The sequence below is a fragment of the Oryctolagus cuniculus genome, chromosome 13 (assembly GCF_964237555.1).
Source record: "Oryctolagus cuniculus chromosome 13, mOryCun1.1, whole genome shotgun sequence".
Taxonomy (NCBI): Eukaryota; Metazoa; Chordata; class Mammalia; order Lagomorpha; family Leporidae; genus Oryctolagus; species Oryctolagus cuniculus.
In genome coordinates, this window is record NC_091444.1 from 109,562,059 (window position 1) to 109,579,931 (window position 17,873).

General features: G+C 40.9%; 1 long non-coding RNA gene across 1 annotated transcript in view; it reads right to left on the reverse strand.

Moving 5' to 3' along the window:
* Window positions 1–14,010: 14,010 nt before the first annotated feature.
* LOC138845076 (uncharacterized) overlaps window positions 14,011–17,873 on the reverse strand; it is a 39,957-nt gene continuing 36,094 nt past the window's right edge. Inside the window, exon 2 of the long non-coding RNA XR_011381802.1 lies at window positions 14,011–14,268. This is a non-coding gene — a long non-coding RNA (uncharacterized lncRNA). The remainder of the gene's footprint in view (window positions 14,269–17,873) is intronic.

Below are 17,873 nucleotides of genomic sequence, written 5' to 3' on the forward strand. Positions count from 1 at the left end.
TAACTCTGACTTTCAAATAAATAAATCTTTTCTTTAAAAGAGCTTATGCTTACGGGTAGTGGTCATGGAAAATGTATGGGACATTTTGCAGCAAGATTTTGGATGAATTTTCCAACTCCTGAACCTCCTAGAGATTAGAATAGACTTCTAATGCATAACTTCCTCTTATGCTTAATTAGGTTTTTGTTTTGAATTGTTTTGATGAAAGAGCAAGGAATTCTGAGTTATAGACTTCCTATTTCAGAGACAGGAAAACACTGATGCCTGTATTATAATTAAATAATGCCTATCACCCTTTCTTAAGCAACAAATGATCACAGATTCTCTCTTTGCTGCTAATTAATGAGCATGGTGATTCTTCCCACCGTAACCACCTTCCCACCTACACTCCCTCCCGTCTTCCTCCTCCCTCTCCTATTGGCATAGAATGCCTTACATAGCTAGGGTGAACATTTAACCCGCTTGGCCCTAGGTATTCATACACTTCAACTCTGTGTAATTATTAATATGCCCTTTTTATGACCAAGCTTATGTCAGAACAACAAATTATATATTCACCTAATACTGAGAGTCATCAAATTGATTTCTATTTCCTTCTCTATTAGGCAGTTATTGAAAGGCAGAAATATTTATTTTGTATATCATTTATTTACTCAACTAAATGACTGTCAAGATGCTGAGTTTTAGTGTTAAAGCAAATATGTTTCTAGACCCCATGAAGTTTACAGTCTAGCAAGAAAGAACAATCTACCCAAAGAATATTGTTTAACATAGTGAATGCTGGTGTGAAGTCAGTGGATAAAGATTTAAGCATTCTTAATCTAGCACCAACTCTAATCCCATGATCTCTAATTGAGAGAAGTAATCAGAAACACAGAACTCCATGTTACCCAGTTATCTCTTTGAATTTCTGCTTAAAAAATAAAACATATCAAACAACACAAATACCTAGGAGTGTGTAATATTTATATACTACCTTGATATTAAAAATAAGAAAAAATAACCATGAAATAATAGCAACTTTGAATCTCCTTTGTTTTCTAGACAAGCTATAATCCTATGTGGTTCTTTATTGGAAAATTATTACAGTAAATTATAGTAAATCATTACAGTAAATTATTACAGTAAATAATTACAGTAAATTATTTTTTAGGTACTCTTCATCTCTCTCACATTTTTCAATTTGAGAAATCAGATTTTAAAAACTGAGACCCAAGACAAAAGAAAGATTTTTAAGCTAGTATTATATGTTGATTAGCTCTCTAAAAAAGATTTATTTATTTATTTGAAAGAGTTACACAGAGTAGAAGGGGAGAGAGAGAGAGAGAGAGAGAGAGAGAGAGAGAGATCTTCCATCTTTTGGTTCACTCACCAATTGGTCACAATGGCTGGAGCTGTACTGATCCGATGCCAGCAGCCAGGAGCTTCTTCTGGGTCTCCCACACAAGTGCAGCTGCCCAAGGACTTGGGCCATCCTCCACCATTTTCCCTGGCCATAACAGAGAGTTGGATTGAAAGCAGAGTAGCCAGGACTCAACCTCCACCCATATGGAATGTCAATGCTGGCAGTAGCTTTACCTGCTATGCCACAGTGCTGGCCCCTTGATTGGCCTTTAACTTAGACTTTTTAATGATATTAAAAAAACACCATGTTTTTCTAAGCTCTTTCCATTCAGTTTCTACTTTGTAAACTCCAGATAATACTGTCCCCAGAATTAATCTAAGGTATAAATGATATGATATAAGGCATTTAACCCCTTAACCTGTCTCCTTGAATACTCAGCTATGTAAGCTCTGTGTCCATTCTTCTGTCTCTGTACTAGATGAATAAAAAGACAGCGTAAAATGATTTGAAAAGAACTATAAGGGGTCGGCGCTGTGGTGCTGCTGCCAATTGGGGAGTGAACCAGCAGATGGAAAACCTCTCTCTCTCTCTCTCTCTCTGCATCTCCTTCTCTGTAACTCTGACTTCCAAATAAATAAATCTTAAAAGAACTATAAACATCAATAAAGCACAAATGAAAATTGTATTCTCAAAACTGGATATTAAACCGTGCCTTCTACACCTCTGTTAAAAGTTACATTCTATCATAGCCATTTATGATTTCTAGGGCCAAAGTAGTAAATAAGATTATTCTGGAAGAGACAGAGGTTATGAGGGAGCCAGGATTTGCAGTCAGTTAGCAGCAGTGTCACTCTTTAAGATTTGATTCAGGAAAGGAAGAACAGCAACTGATCCTTGAGATTTTGGGGTGGGAAGGAAAGGAAGGAGGCACTTAACAAAAGCAAATGCCCTCTGGTTGTGGGCACCCACCCCAGACTGCAGCCCTTGGGGAGGGCCAGCTGGTGTCTCTAGGGATGCTGTGGCCTGGACTCCATTTCCCAGAGTTCCCAGGAGCTCCAATGTATTCTGCCTTCCGAATGCCTTTGCGCATGTGCATGCGCATGCTAGTGCCAGTCCGTGGGGCTCTGAGTTGGACCAGAGGGAGTTCATTCCCTGCTCAGGGTCAGCCCTGGGGGCTGTGCTGCTCCTTCTCTGGCATTTACTGCATCTCCTGCTCTGCACATGCGATCCCAGGCAGTTTCCGAGTGCTCACCCCAAGCCTGCCTCCTGCTGCTTCTTCCCTCTTCATCCTCCTCCTGTGGGTCCCAAGTGCCAGGGACTCTCTTCCCTGCACTCCCTGCTTCACTCCCCATGTGTCCGCAAGAAAGGGTACCTGCTCCCAGGACTTTCTGCTGCAGGTTTGGAATGCAGGAAGGGGCGGAGATGCGTGTGGGAGAAGGGTGGGTGCCTGGGCGCCAGAGATCATGGCAGTTTCCCCCGAGGTCAGGGCTGGGACCCAGCTGTTCTGTCTCCCACCTCTGCTTCCCAGGCTCCCAGCGCCCAGACTCTCCCCTGCAGAACCTCACCCAAACTGTCCCTAATGTACTTTATTTAGTGGTTACAGGAGAGAGAGGGCACCGTTCTGGGAACCTGCACATGCAGGGAAGGAAGGCGGAAAGACTCCCGCTCTCCACAGTTAAATAAGCTGGGTTCCCACTGTGGGTGGTCTCAGAATGCAGTCTGGCCAGGTCTCTTGATGTTTCCTGGGCTGGTTCCTGCAGGGTGGGGCTGGATGGCCTTCAGCAGGGAGCCTGGGGCAGCAGAGGGGTGGGAAGGAGGATCTGACTAGGATCTGCCCCACTGCTCTCATCCTGCACCTCATCTTCCTGGTGGGGTCCCCGGGGACACACCTGCCGGGTGTGGCCCTGAGTATTCAGATTTTTCCCAGAGGGAGCAGTGTGAAGCATGAATAGCTGCTTTGTGCATTGATCCCTCTCAAGTATTAATTATCAGATTTTTCCAATCTGGAATTTGAAGCTGTTACAGAAAACTGGGGTGGGTAAACTCCCTTCTTTCAAACAGGCACAGAGACAGTGGAGAATCCAAGGAGTTTATATTAATGGCCCTAGGCTCAACTGGAATGATTTCCTGAGAATTGAGAATCAAATTCAAGTTTCTTAGCTGTTACAGCATTGGTGAGTTTAAATGGCAGCCTACATGACTTAGGACCACATTTCCAATGGTCAGTGGGTCCAGTATGTTTTTTTTAACTTTTATTTAATGAATATAAATTTCCAAAGTACGATTTATGGATTACAATGGCTTCCCCCCATACCGTCCCTCCCACCCACAACCCTCCCCTTTCCCAATCCCTCTCCCCTTCCATTCACATCAAGATTCATTTTCGATTATCTTAATATACAGAAGATCAGCTTAGTATACCTTAAGTAAGGATTTCAACAGTTTGCTCCCACACAGAAACATAAAGTGAACAATAATAGATGATTTTTTTTAAATGATGATGAAATCAGATCAGACCTATTGTCATGTTTAATCCCAGTGAGAGTCAAGTTGGGAGTTGATAATTTCTTTTTTTTTTTTTTTTACACAGGATCAGTTTAGTATACATTAAGTAAAGATTTCAACAGTCTGCACCCCCTTAGAAACACAAGGTGAAATATATTGTTTGAGTACTCATCATAGCATTAAATCTCAATGCACAGCACATTAAGGACAGAGATCCTACATGAGGAGCAAATGCACAGTGACTCCTGCTGTTGACTTCACCAACTGACACTCCTGTCTATGGCATCAGCAATCTCCCTATGCTCCAGTCATGAGTTTCCAAGGCTATGGAAGCCCTCCGAGTTCTCCGATTCTTATCTTGTTTAGACAAGGTCATAGTCAAAGTGGAGGTTCTCTCCTCCCTTCAGAGAAAGGCACCTCCTTTTTGAAGATCTGTTCTTTCCACTGGGATCTCACTCACAGAGATCTTTTGCCAGAGTGTCTTGGCTTTCCATGCCTGAAACACTCTCATGGGCTTTCCAGCCAGATCCGAATGGCTTTAGGACTGATTCTGAAGCCAGAGTGCTATCCAGGACATCAGCCATTCTATGAGTCTGCTGAGTATCTCACTTCCCATGTTGGATCACTCTCCCCTTTATTTATTCTATCGGTTACTGTTAGCAGGTACTAGACTTGTTTATGTGCTCCCTTTGACTCTTAGTCCTTTCATTATGATCAATTGTGAACTGAAATTGATCACTTGGAATAGTTAGATGGCATTGGTACATGCCACCTTGATGGGATTAAATTGGAATCCCCTGGTATGTTTCTAACTCTACCATTTGGGGCAAGTCAGCTTGAGCATGTCCCAAATTATACATCTCTTCCCTCTCTTATTCCCACTCTTATGTTTAACAGGGATCACATTTCAGTTAATTTTCAACACTTAAGAATAACTGTGTATTAATTACAGAATTAAACCAGTCATATTATGTAGAACAGACAAAAAAACTACTAAGAGGGATAATGTATTAAGTTGTTCATTAACAGTCAGGGCTATGCTGATCAAGTCACCGTTTCCCATAGTGTCCATTTCACTTCAACAGGTTTCCTTTTTGGTGTTCAGTCAGTTGTCACCGATCAGGGAGAACATATGGTATTTGTCCCTTTGGGACTGGCTTATTTCACTCAGCATGATGTGTTCCACATTCCTCCATGTTGTTGCAAATGACTGGATTTCGTTGTTTCTTACTGCGGTATAGTATTCTAAAGAGTACATATCCCATAATTTCTTTATCCAGTCTACCATTGATGGGCATTTAGGTTGGTTCCAGGTCTTGGCTATTGTGAATTGAGCTGCAATAAACATTAGGGTGCATACCGCTTTTTTGTTTGCCAATTTAAATTCCTTTGGGTAAATTCCAAGGAGTGGGATGGCTGGGTCGAACGGTAGTGCTATATTCAGGTTTCTGAGGAATCTCCAGACTGACTTCCATAGTGGCTTGACCAGTTTGCATTGCCACCAACAGTGGGTTAGTGTCCCTTTTTCCCCACATCCTCGCCAGCATCTGTTGTTAGTAGATTTCTGGATGTGAGCCATTCTAACCGGGGTGAGGTGAAACCTCATTGTGGTTTTGATTTGCATTTCCCCAATTGCTAATGACCTTGAACATTTTTTCATGTGCCTGTTGGCCTTTTGGATTTCCTCTTTTGAAAAATGTCTATTGAGGTCCTTGGCCCATCTCTTAAGTGGCTTGTTGGATTTGTTTTTGTGGAGTTTCTTGATCTCTTTGTAGATTCTGGTTATTAACCCTTTATCTGTTGCATAGTTTGCAAATATTTTTTTCCATTCTGTCGGTTGTCTCTTCACTCTCCTGACTGTTTCTTTTGCAGTACAGAAACTTCTCAATTTGATGCAATCCCAATAGTTGATTTTGGCTTTGACTGCCTGTGCCTCCCGGGTCTTTTCCAGAAATTCTTTGCCTGTGCCAATATCTTCAAGGGTTTCTCCAATGTTCTCTAGTAACTTGATGGTGTCAGGTTGTAGATTTAGGTCTTTAATCCATGTTGAGTGGATTTTTGTGTAAGGTGTAAGGTAGGGGTCTTGCTTCATGATTCTGCACGTGGAAATCCAGTTTTCCCAGCACCATTTATTGAATAGACTGTCCTTGCTCCAGGAATTAGTTTTAGATCCTTGATCAAATATAAGTTGGCTGTAGATGTTTGGGTTGATTTCTGGTGTTTCAATTCTGTTCCATTGGTCTATCCATCTGTTTCTGTATCAGTACCATGCTGTTTTGATTACAACTGCTCTGTAGTATGTCTTGAAATCTGGTATTGTGATGCCTCCGGCTTTGTTTTTGTTGTACAAGATTGCTTTAGCTATTCGAGGTCTCTTGTGCCTCCATATAAATTTCAGCACCATTTTTTCCAGATCTGAGAAGAAGGTCTTCGGTATCTTGATTGGTATTGCATTGAATTTATATATTGCTTTTGGGAGAAGGACATTTTGATGATATTGATTCTTCCAATCCATGAGCATGGAAGATTTTTCCATTTATTTGTATCCTCTTCTATTTCTTTCTTTAAGGTTTTGTAATTTTCATCGTAGAGATCTTTAACGTCCTTGGTTAAGTTTATTCCAAGGTATTTGATTGTTTTTGTAGCTATTGTGAATGGGATTGATCTTAGAAGTTCTTCCTCAGCCATGGCATTGTCTGTGTATACAAAGGCTGTTGATTTTTGTGCATTGAATTTATACCCTGCTACTTTGCCAAACTCTTATATGAGTTCCAATAGTCTCTTAGTAGAGTTCTTTGGGTCCCCTAAATAAAGAATCATGTCATCTGCAAAGAGGGATAGTTTGAGTTCTTCCTTCCCAATTTGTATCCCTTTAATTTCTTTTTCTTGCCTAATAGCTCTGGCTAGAACCTCCAGAACTATATTGAATAGCAGTGGTGAGAGTGGGCATCCCTGTCTGGTACCAGATCTCAGTGGAAATGCTTCCAACTTTTCCCCATTCAATAGGATGTTGGCTGTGGGTTTTTCATAGATTGCTTTGATTGTATTGAGGATTGTTCCTTCCAAACCCAGTTTGCTTAGAGTTTTCATCATGAACGGGTGTTGTATTTTATCAAATGCTTTCTTGGCATCTATTGAGATAATCGTATGGTTTTTCTTCTGCAGTCTGTTAATGTGGTGTATCACATTGAATGATTTGCGAACACTGAACCATCCCTGCATACCAGGGATAAATCCCACTTGGTCTGGGTGGATGATCTTTCTGATGTGTTGTTGCATTCTATTGGCGAGAATTTTATTGAGGATTTTTGCATCTATGTTGATCAGGGATATTGGTCTGTAATTCTCTTTCAGTGCTGCATCTTTTTCCGGCTTAGGAATTAAGGTGATGCTGGCTTCATAGAAAGAATTTGGGAGGATTCTCTCTTCTTCGATTGTTCTGAATAGTTTGAGAAGAATTGGAGTTAGTTCTTCTTTAAATGTCTGGTAGAATTCAGCAGTGAATCCATCTGGTCCTGGGCTTTTCTTTGTTGGGAGGGCCTTTATTACTGTTTCAATTTCTGTTTCAGTTATGGGTCTGTTTAGGTTTTCGATGTCTTCCTGGTTCAATTTAGGTAGGTTGCATGTGTCCAGGAATCTATCCATTTCTGATAGGTTTCCCTGTTTGCTGGCATACAAGTCCTTGTAGTAATTTCTGATGATTCTTTTTATTTCTGTGGTGTCTGTTGTTACATTTACTTTTTCATCTCTGATTTTATTGATTTGGGTCTTTTCTCTTCTTTTTTGAGTTAGTTGGGCCAATGGGGTGTCAATTTTGTTTATTTTTTCAAAAAAAACAGCTCCTCATTTGGCTAATTTTTTGGAATGTTTTTCTTGATTCAATCCTGTTGATTTCTTCTCTGATTTTAATTATTTCTCTTCTGCTACTAGATTTGGGTCTGGTTTGCTGTAGGTTTTCTAGATCCTTGAGGTGAATTGAAAGCTCATCTATTTGGTGCCTTTCCAATTTCTTGATGTAGGCACCTATTGATATAAACTTTCCTCTTAACCCTGCTTTTGCTGCATCCAATAAGTTTCGGTATGTTGTGCTGTTATCCTCATTTACTTCCAGAAAATTTTTGATTTCTCTTTTAATTTCTTCTATGACCCATTGTTCATTCAGGAGCATGTTGTTCAATCTCCATGTGTTTGCATATGCTCTAGGGATTCCTGAGTTGCTAATTTCCAACTTCATTCCTTTATGGTCTGAGAAGCTGCATGGTATGAATCTAATTCTTTTGAATTTGCTGAGACTTGCTTTATGGCCTAGTATGTGGTCAATCCTAGAGAAGGTTCCATGTACTGCTGAGAAGAATGTAAAATCTTTAGCTGTAGGATTGAAAGTTCTGTAGATATCTGTTAGATCCATTTGGGCTATAGTGTTGTTTAAATCTACTGTATCCTTGTTGATCTTCTGTCCTATTGATCTGTCTATTTCTGAGAGTGGAGTATTGAAGTCCCCCCGTACAATTGTAATGGGGTCTAAGTCTCCCTTTAAGTCCGTTAACAAATCTTTTAGATAAACCGGTGCCCTGTAGTTAGGTGCATATACATTGATAATTGTTATATCTTCCTGTTGAATTGATCCCTTAATCATTATGTAGTGTCCCTCTTTGTCTCTCTTAATGGTTTTTGTGGTAAAGTTTATGTTGTCTGATATTAAGATGGCTACGCCCGCTCTTTTTTCATTTCTGTTGGCATGGTATATCTTTTTCCAGCCTTTCACTTTCAGTCTGTATGGATCTTTGTTGGAAAGATGTGTTTCTTGTAAGCAGCTTATAGATGGGTTTTGTTCCTTAACCCAATCAGCCAATTGGTGTCTTTTAACTGGACAGTTCAGGCCATTCACGTTCAATGTGACTAATGAAAAGTGGTAACTTTGCCCTGCCATTTGCCAAAGATAAGTTCTAATATATGCTTTGAATTCCCTGTGATCTTTTGCTGTGAGGTTTCCTTCCTTTATCTTCTTTCATACTGATGACCGTGTTTCTGTGTTTCTGTGTGTAACACATCTTTAAGCATCTGTTGCAGGGCTGGGCGAGTGGCGACAAATTCTTTCAATTTCTGTTTGCTATGAAAAGTCTCTATTTCACCTTCATTCACAAATGAGAGCTTTGCAGGATATAATATTCTGGGCTGGCAGTTGTTCTCTCTTAGTACCTGGGCTATATCTCGCCATTCCCTCCTAGCTTGTAGGGTTTCTGATGAGAAGTCAGCTGTGAGTCTGATTGGAGATCCTCGGAGAGTAATCTGACATTTCTCTCTTGCACATTTTAGGATCTTTTCTTTATGTTTCACTGTGGAGAGTTTAATTACAACGTGTCATGGTGAGGATCTCTTTTGGTCGTGTTTATTAGGGGTTCTGTGAGCTTCCTGTACTAGGATGTCTCTGTCCTTCTCCAAACCTGGGAAATTTTCTGCTAATATCTCACTAAAAAGGCCTTCTAATCCTTTCTCCCTCTCCATGCCTTCAGGAACTCCTAGAACCCGAATGTTGGTTTTTTAAATAGTATCCTGCAGATTCCCGACAATATGTTTTAGATTTCTAATTTCCTCTTCTTTTCTTTGGTCTGACTGTATACTTTCCTGTTCTCTGTCTTCTAAGTCCGATATTCTCTCTTCTGCTTCACCCATTCTGTTTGTAAGGCTCTCTATTGTGTTTTTCATTTGATCTATTGAATTCTTCACTTCAGTCACTATCAAAGTTTCCTGTTGTTCTAGTTGTTTTGTTTCATTTTGATTCCTCCTTAATATTTCATTTTCATGGGAGAGATTTTCTATCTTGTCCATTAAGGATTTCTGTAGTTCAAGAATTTGTTTTTGAGAACTTCTTAATGTTCTTATCAATTTTTTGAGATCTGCTTCTTGCATTTTTTCTATGTCATCATCTTCATAATCTTGAATTGGAGTGTCTTTTTCATTTGAGGGCGTCATGGTGACTTCCTTGTTTTTATTACCTTGGTTTTTGCGTTTGTTATTTGGCATATTGGAGATATTTAGTTTCTTCACTGTGGTGCTTTTTCTTGTTATACTATGACTCTAGATTAAGTGGACTGTTTTTGATGGAGCCTTAGGGCTTGAGATGGATGTGGCCTGAGAGCTCTGTTTGGTGTGCCAAAGGTGACACTCCCAGGTTAGGCGTGGTAAACCTCTCTCTCTCTCTCTTTCTTTCTTTTTGATTCAAAAGGGAAGTTATTCTGCACAGCTGAACGAAGTTGGAGGTAGTTAGCAGGCAAATGATATACCCACAGGAGCCAGAGATCGGAAGCTCTTTCCCAAGGACCACACAGGGAATCTGTTCGGCCCTCAGAGTGGGCTCAAATTCTCCTTCAGTCTCCCACTGGGTTGCCAAAGTTACGGAATTGTAGCGTCTCTGGAGAGTGCTCTCGTGAATTCCGTGAGTTCTCTCCCCCACCGTCTCTTTTTTCACTGTCTCAGTTCAGTAGCACCACAAATTTACTAGGTCCTAATCTCCTGTTAATTTGCCCCGCCCAGAGTCAGGTTTTTCTGCTAGGCTCAGGGCCGGTGCAGACCTGAGGTTGCTCTGCTTATGACGTATGTCCAAGATGGCGCCTGCTCTTTGTCTTGCTCGCCCTTGAGAGGTGAGCGGAGAGAGAGAAACCCGTGTCCGTACCAGTCACCTTTTTTTCTCTCTGTCTTCCAGTTAGCCTGCTGAACTTCCCCCCCCGGGGGTCGTTCCCTCTAGTCTCCTCTCTCTACTTGCCTGCCGGTGTCTCGGGCTATTGAGGTTCGGCTCATCTCGCGTTCCAGCGCTGGTGTGTTGAGTCTGCCGCTGGTGTCCCGAACTGTGGGCTCCCATGCTCTCCACGCAGGTCCGCTCCCCTTCCAGCGCTGATGTGTGGACTCGGAGCCCTGGACGTCCCAAGTCTCCCCGCTGTTATCTGTGTGGCACACACTCCCCTTCAAGCACTGGCGCGCAGACCCTGCGGCTTCCGCGGCTCGGTCCCGCAGCTCGGCTTCCGCGTGGTGGGCGACCTTGTTCTCCCAGTAGGTCCTCCGATTCATGGCCACTCGATCCAGAAGAGTTTCCTCTGCAATATTTTCCTGGTTCTTTTTTCTGAGGCTACCGTAACTCCCCTTTTATTAAACTAAATTTTCCCGGACTATCAGTGCGCGCCCTCACTATTCCGCCATCTTGGCTCCGCCTCCCGGGTCCAGTATGTTTGTAAAAGAGATGCCAGGGACAGATTTATTAGGACAGATTTATGACTGGAGTTTACAGAAGCAGAACTTAGGACATCTTCCCGCCCTAGAAAAGATTTCAGTGGGCAGCTGTTTCACTCGTTAATTGTGAGCATCCACTTTTAAAGGTTTGTATTGGATGGGGTCCACTTCTCTTTCTTTGATGATTTATTTGGCTGCTTTTCATTTTCTGTCTTCAACTATTTCTTCTCCTGTTAGCAAGGCTGTCAACTGTTTTTACCTGCCACTGATCCCTTTGCAAAGTGAGAAGGGAACTAAAATCAATGCAAGTCTACTGTGTTGTCAATAACTGGAGCTACTTTTTTAAAGATTTATTTATTCATTTTAAAGAGTTACACAGGGAGGAGAGAGAGAGAGAGAGAGAGAGAGAGAGGTCTTCTATCCGATGGTTCACTCCCCAATTGGCAGCAACAGCTGGAGCTGTGGCAGTCTGAAGCCAGTAGCCAGGAGCTTCTTCTGGGATGAAGCTGTTTTTTAAAATAATTATTTATTTATTTGAAAGGCAGAGTTACAGAGTGGCAGAAGCAGAGATAGATGGCTGGAGCTGTTTGGATCCAAAACCAGGAGCCAGGAGCTTTTTCCAGGTCTCATAGGTGGGTGCAGGAGATAGGGGATTTGGACCATCTTCGACTGTTTTCCCAGGCCACAGCAGAGAGCTGGATGGGAAGTGCAGCAGCCAGGATCCCAACCGGCACCCATATGGGATGCTGACACTGCAGGCAGTAGGTTTACCCACTATGCAACAGTGCTGCCCACTAACTGGAGCTCTTTTAATCTGAGTTTGCATAAAGTGGAGAATTACAGCATCATAAATACAGATAAGTAACAGTTTTCCTCTGCCCAGTACTTTACAGTTACCCAGTGATCCACTGAGAATCTTACATTCCACACTGTGTAATTAAGAAGGCCAGTTACTTGTCTTATTTTGGGTTCTGTGTTTAAACCCATAACATTTTTGACATGGGAGGATATTAGTTCTACAATTTCATAGAGACTGGTCTGTGGAAGCATCTATAGAAGTTATAACTGTGAGAGTGATAAGAAAGAAGAGGGGAAGAAATAAGTGCCCCTTTCCCCCCACAGAGATGTCCGCAAGTGGAGTAGAAGATGTGCCCTTGAAAACTATGGCTGACTTTCTGGGACAAACTGTGTTTGAATGCTTCACATGTTCTGATAGAAAGGTATTGCCACCAGGTTATTACTATATTTATTTATTTAGTTTTTAAAGATTTATTTATTTATTTGAAAATCAGAGTTACACAGAGAGAGAAGGAGAGGCAGAGAGAGAGAGAGAGAGAGAGGTCTTCCAGCAGGTTCATTTCCCCAATGGCTTCATCATTGTGAACTTTGCTCAGTTCCTGACCTATACCTTTCCTTTAACCTAGTACTTTGCCATGTAGTAGCCCATGAAAACTGCAGACTGAATAAATGAATGAATACTTTGAGGGTTGTGGTTTCTTAGAGGAACATCATGAGACAGAAGGAATAAAACAAAACAAAAGTATCCTCAGTATATAGAAGGTATACTGGTTTTGCAAGCCACAGAGAAGAGGAAGAAGGAAAGTAGTGAGACTGGAAAGTATGTGGCAAAGGTAATAGGCACTGGTCAAGAATTTAACAAGCCCATTAGGAAAACATTAAGGTTTCCTTACTTCCATGTAGACTCTGCCCTCTAATGGTGAACAGGGTCCTCTAAACCCACTTGTTGCACAAATGAAAACCCAAGCATTGTCTTCTCCCACAGATGGAGTCTGCTATTGGTTTTGGTTTACATTTCCCTAATGGCTAGTGATATTGGGCATGTTCATATATGTCTTGACCATTTAGATTTCTTCTTCTGAGAAACATCTATTCTGATCATTGCCCATTTCTTAACTGTACATTTTGCTTCTTGTTTGGAGTTTTTCCAGTTCTATATATGTATGTTCTGGCTATCAATCGTTTGTCATATTCAGAGTTTTCAATGTTTTCTGCCATTCTGCCCATTGTATCTTCACTCTGTTGATTACTTTGTTGTGAAGATGTATCTTAATTTGATATGCTCAAATTTGTATATTTTATTTTTGTGACTTGTGCTTTTGGAATCTTATCCAAAACTGTTGTCTATGCTAATGTTTTACAGTTTCTCATATGTTTACTTAGTTTTTGGTTTTATATTTAGACTTTTAATTCACCTTGAGTTGCTTTTACATAGTGTATGAGGTGTTGGGGCATATTTTCAGGCTTCTACATATGGATAATCACTTTCCTTTAAACCATTTGCTAAAGGGATTCTTCTTTCTCCTGTTTGTTTTATTTCCTTTGTTAAATAGGAGTTGCCTGTAGAAAAGTCAGTTTATTTCAGCTGCCTATTCTTTTCCATTGAACTATGTGTCTGTTTTTCCAACAGTGCTAACACTGCTTCTATTTTTTAAGATTTATTTATTTATTTGAAAGGCCAGATGCTTCTTCCAAGTCTCTCATGTGGGTGCCAGCACCCAAGAACATGGGCCATCTTCCACCGATTTCCCAGGTGCATTAGTAGGGAGCTGGATTGGAAGTGGAGCACCTGGTCTCCTAGCAGCAATATATGGGATGCATGCACAGCAGGTCAAGGCTTTAACCCACTACGCCACAGCACCAAACCCTTCCTTATTTATTTCTGCTGTGATCTTTCATTATTCACTTTTTTCTACTGCCCTGCAACTTGACTCATTCCTGTTTTTTTCTGGGTCCTGGAGGATGGTAGTAGGTTGCTTCTGGGATCTCTTTTTTGTGTTAGTAGATACTTGGTAATCTAAAATCATAGTTTTTAGTTTCTATGTGTGTCTGCTAATCACGAGGACCTTCTAGATGACAGCAGAACATGCTGGCAGAAATGAGGATATATTAATTTGCTAAGAAAATACCACAGAGAATATGATTTAAATCATGGAATTTTACTTCTCAGAGTTGTGAGGTTGAAAATATCAGATCAAGGTCCTAATAGGCTCAATTTTTCCAGAAGACTTTCTCCGATGAGGAAGACACATCTATCATTTGATCTGCTTAAAAGCACTTTCTTCAGGTAGAGTCATGTTGGTGGTTAGCACTTCAGTGTTTGAGTTTTAGGGAGGCACATTTCAGTCCATAACAGCAAAAGGGGGCCCTGTGGTCTACTTCAATGACAGCCATCTCTGCGGAGGACAGAAAGTATGAAATCAGCGTTAGGATTTCCCACAGTATTACTGTCAGTGCTATCTCCATCAAATGTGCATTCATGTACACACAAACAAAACTGCCTGTACACATAAACACATTCAACAGTGGAAATGCCTGACGGTTGTGTACAGGTAACATCAATATAATAATCCATAAGATGGCCTATTAGCAGACATTAAAAAGAGAATTAGAAAGAATGACAACAAAATCTGCAGTTACCTATATTTATGTATATATGTATGATATTCAGTATTTATAGTTGCTAAAAGATGAATACTGATGTGTGGGAATAAAAGCTAAACCTTACCTTGCAATATTGCAGCCTAGTCTACATGAAAGATGTCTTCCTAAAACCTTTCACTGGGCCCACTCTGTGGCATAGTAGAGTAAGCATCCACCTGCAGCACCAGCATCCCACATGGGCACCAGTTTGAGTCCCTGCTTCTGCACTTCCAATCCAGCTCTTTGCTAATGGCCTAGGAAAGCAGTGGAATATGCCCTGAGTGCTTGGGCCCCGGCACCCATGTGAGAAACCTGGAGGAAGCTGCTGACTCCTGGCTTCTGGCACCTGGCTTCAGATCGGCCCAGCTCCAGCCATTCTGGCCATTTAGGGGTGAACCAGTGGATAGAAGACCTCTCTTTCTTTTCCTCTCTATATCTGTAACTCTGCCTCACAATAAATAAATACATTTTTTAAAAACCTTTCACATTTTAAATTTCTTAATTTTTTTAAAGATTTATTTATTTACAAGTTGAGTTACAAACAGAGAGGAGAGCCAGAGAGAAAGAGAGAGGTCTTCCATCTAATGTTCACTCCCTAATTGATTGCAACTGCCAGAGCTGTGCTGATCCAAAGCCAGGAGCCAGGAGCTAGTTCCAGGTCTCCCAGATGGGTACAGGGGCCCAAGGACTTGGGCCATTTTCTACTACTTTCCCAGGCCATAGCAGAGAGCAGGATCAGAAGTGGAGCATCTGAGTATTGAACCGGCCCCCATATGGGATGCTGGTGCTTCAGGCCAGGGTGTTAACCTGCTCCACCACAGCAACAGTCCAACATTTTAAATTTCTGATACTCTAAAGTAGCACAGGACTGCATTACATATAGGAAAGATGCATTTAAAAATTATAAATCTAGTGCATTTTAGCAGAAGTTTTAACAAATACTTCTGATTTTCTCAGCATTATGTACTAAATAAATGACATAATGAGTCACTGTCAGATTTTTAGCTCTTTGACAGCCACTTATAATATTTAACAGCATTTTGAAATTTATTGCTAGTGTGTTTTTCTCAACACATGCACTGGATTTTACCAGTTTAGTGAACATGGAGTTGCCTATTATAGGATTTGCATTTTAATGGGTTTTCATGGCACATGTAATCAACATCTGCAAAGCCTCTAAAACACATAAATAATAACATGAATCAGGTTTTTTTTTCTTAAAGATTTATTTATTTATTTGAAAGAGTTGCACAAATAGAGGAGAGGTAGAGAGAGAGAGACAGACAGACAGACAGAGACAGTGAGGTCTTCCATCTGCTGGTTTACTCCCAGTTGGCTGCAATGGCTGGTCTGTGTCGATCCGAAGGCCAGGAGCTTCTTCCGAGTCTCTCACATGTGTGCAAGGCCCCAAGGACTTGGGCCACCTTCTACTGCTTTCCTAGGCCATAGCAGAGAGCTGGTTCAGAAGTGGAGCAGCCACGACTTGAACTGGTACCCATATGCCTTGCCAGCACTGCAGGCAGCAACTTTATCTGCTATGCCACAGCGCCAGCCCCGCATTGCATCTTTTTAAGATGATATGGATTTAAGTTCATGAAAAATTATTAGCAGAGTGGGAACTGATAGATATGGATGAAGCAGGATGGACTTGTTAGGAATGGTGATGTTAATTTTCTTATAAAATAAATAAGTAAGAAATTAAATATGGTCAGACATAAATGAAGACTAAATTTTATTAGTGGTGATCCAGAAAACATTGATCTCAGGTCTTTTTCTTCTAGTGTTAAGTTTATATTTTTAAATGCATATTAAGTGAACAAATTTCATGTAATTTATATATACAGATTTAAGAGCAAACTGATAACATCCTACCCTATCTTCCCTTGGTCTCATATTTCCAACTCCCTCCTTCTTGTTTTATTTTCTTTTAATTTTTACAGCTGCATGCTTTGATTTTATTTTAGAATCACAAGCTTTAACCCTCTACAAAATAAAGAATTCAGCAAGTAGTAGCAGAAATATCAATGAGTATATGTTGTATACTCTATCAAAGAGTACAGAAAAGTGCTATGAACAATATTCAAATCTCAAAATGTCAATTTAACTCCTATGCTACTTTTTGTTGTCTATATATTAATTACCACCAGCCAGAGAAAACATATGATATTTGTCTTTTGGGGACTGGCTTCTTTCATGAAGCATAATTTTAGTTTCCAGTTCATCCATTTAGTTACAAAAGATAGGATTTCATTCTCAATTGTGGCTGAATAGTATTTTACACTGTATATATAGCTCATATTCTTTTTCCAGTCACCAGTTGATGGACATCTGGGTTGATTCCATGTTAGCTATTGTGAATTGAGCTGTAATAAACAAGAGGGTACAGATAACTCATGCCTATGCATATTCTATTTCATTTCATGTGGATAAATTCCCAGGAGTCAGATGGCACGATCATATGGTATGTTTGTTTTCAGATTTCTGAGGAACTTTTATACTACCTTCCATAATGGCTGTACTAGCTTCATTCCCACCAACAGCAGGTTAGGGTACCTTTTTCTCTACCTCTCCACCAGCCTTTATTGTTTGTTGACTTTTTCAAAAGAAGTATTTACTTGAAAGGTGGAGCTACAGAGAGGGAGAGGCAGAGGCAGAGGCAGAGAGACATAAGTATTTTATCTCCTTGTTTATTCTCCATATAGCCCAACAGGTGGTGCTGGTCCAATCAGAAGCCAGAGTAGGAGCATCTCCCTGGTCACCCAAGTGGGTGCAGGGACCCAGGCACTTGGGCCATCCTCCACTGCCCTCCCAGTCCAGAGCAGAAAGCTGGACTGGAAGAGAAGCAACCGGGACCAGAACTGGCACCCATATGGGATGCCGGCTCCACAGGTGGAGGATCAACCCAGTGTGCCACAGCACTGGCCCCCATCAGGGATATTTTTCTATAGTTATCCCTCTCCACTGTATCTTTTTCTAGTTTAAGAATTAAGGTGCTGCAGGGTTAATAGAAGGAGTTTGAGAGGATTGTCTCTCTTTCAATTGCTTTGAATAGTTTGAGAAGAATTGGAATTAGTTCTTTAAAAGTCCTGTAGAATTCAATAGTGAGGCTGTCTGATCCTGGACTTTTCCTTGTTGGGAGGGTCTTTATTACTCATCCAATCTCTGTCTTGGTTTTTGATTTGTTTAGCTTTTCTATGTGTCTTCATGACTCAATTTTGGTATATTGTGTATGTCCAGGAATCTGTTGATTTTTCCTCTAGGTTTTCCAATTTGTTAGCCGTCACAACAGATGCCCACATCCTATATTGCAGTGCTAATCTGAGTTTTGGGTACTCCACTTCCAAATCAGTTTCATGTT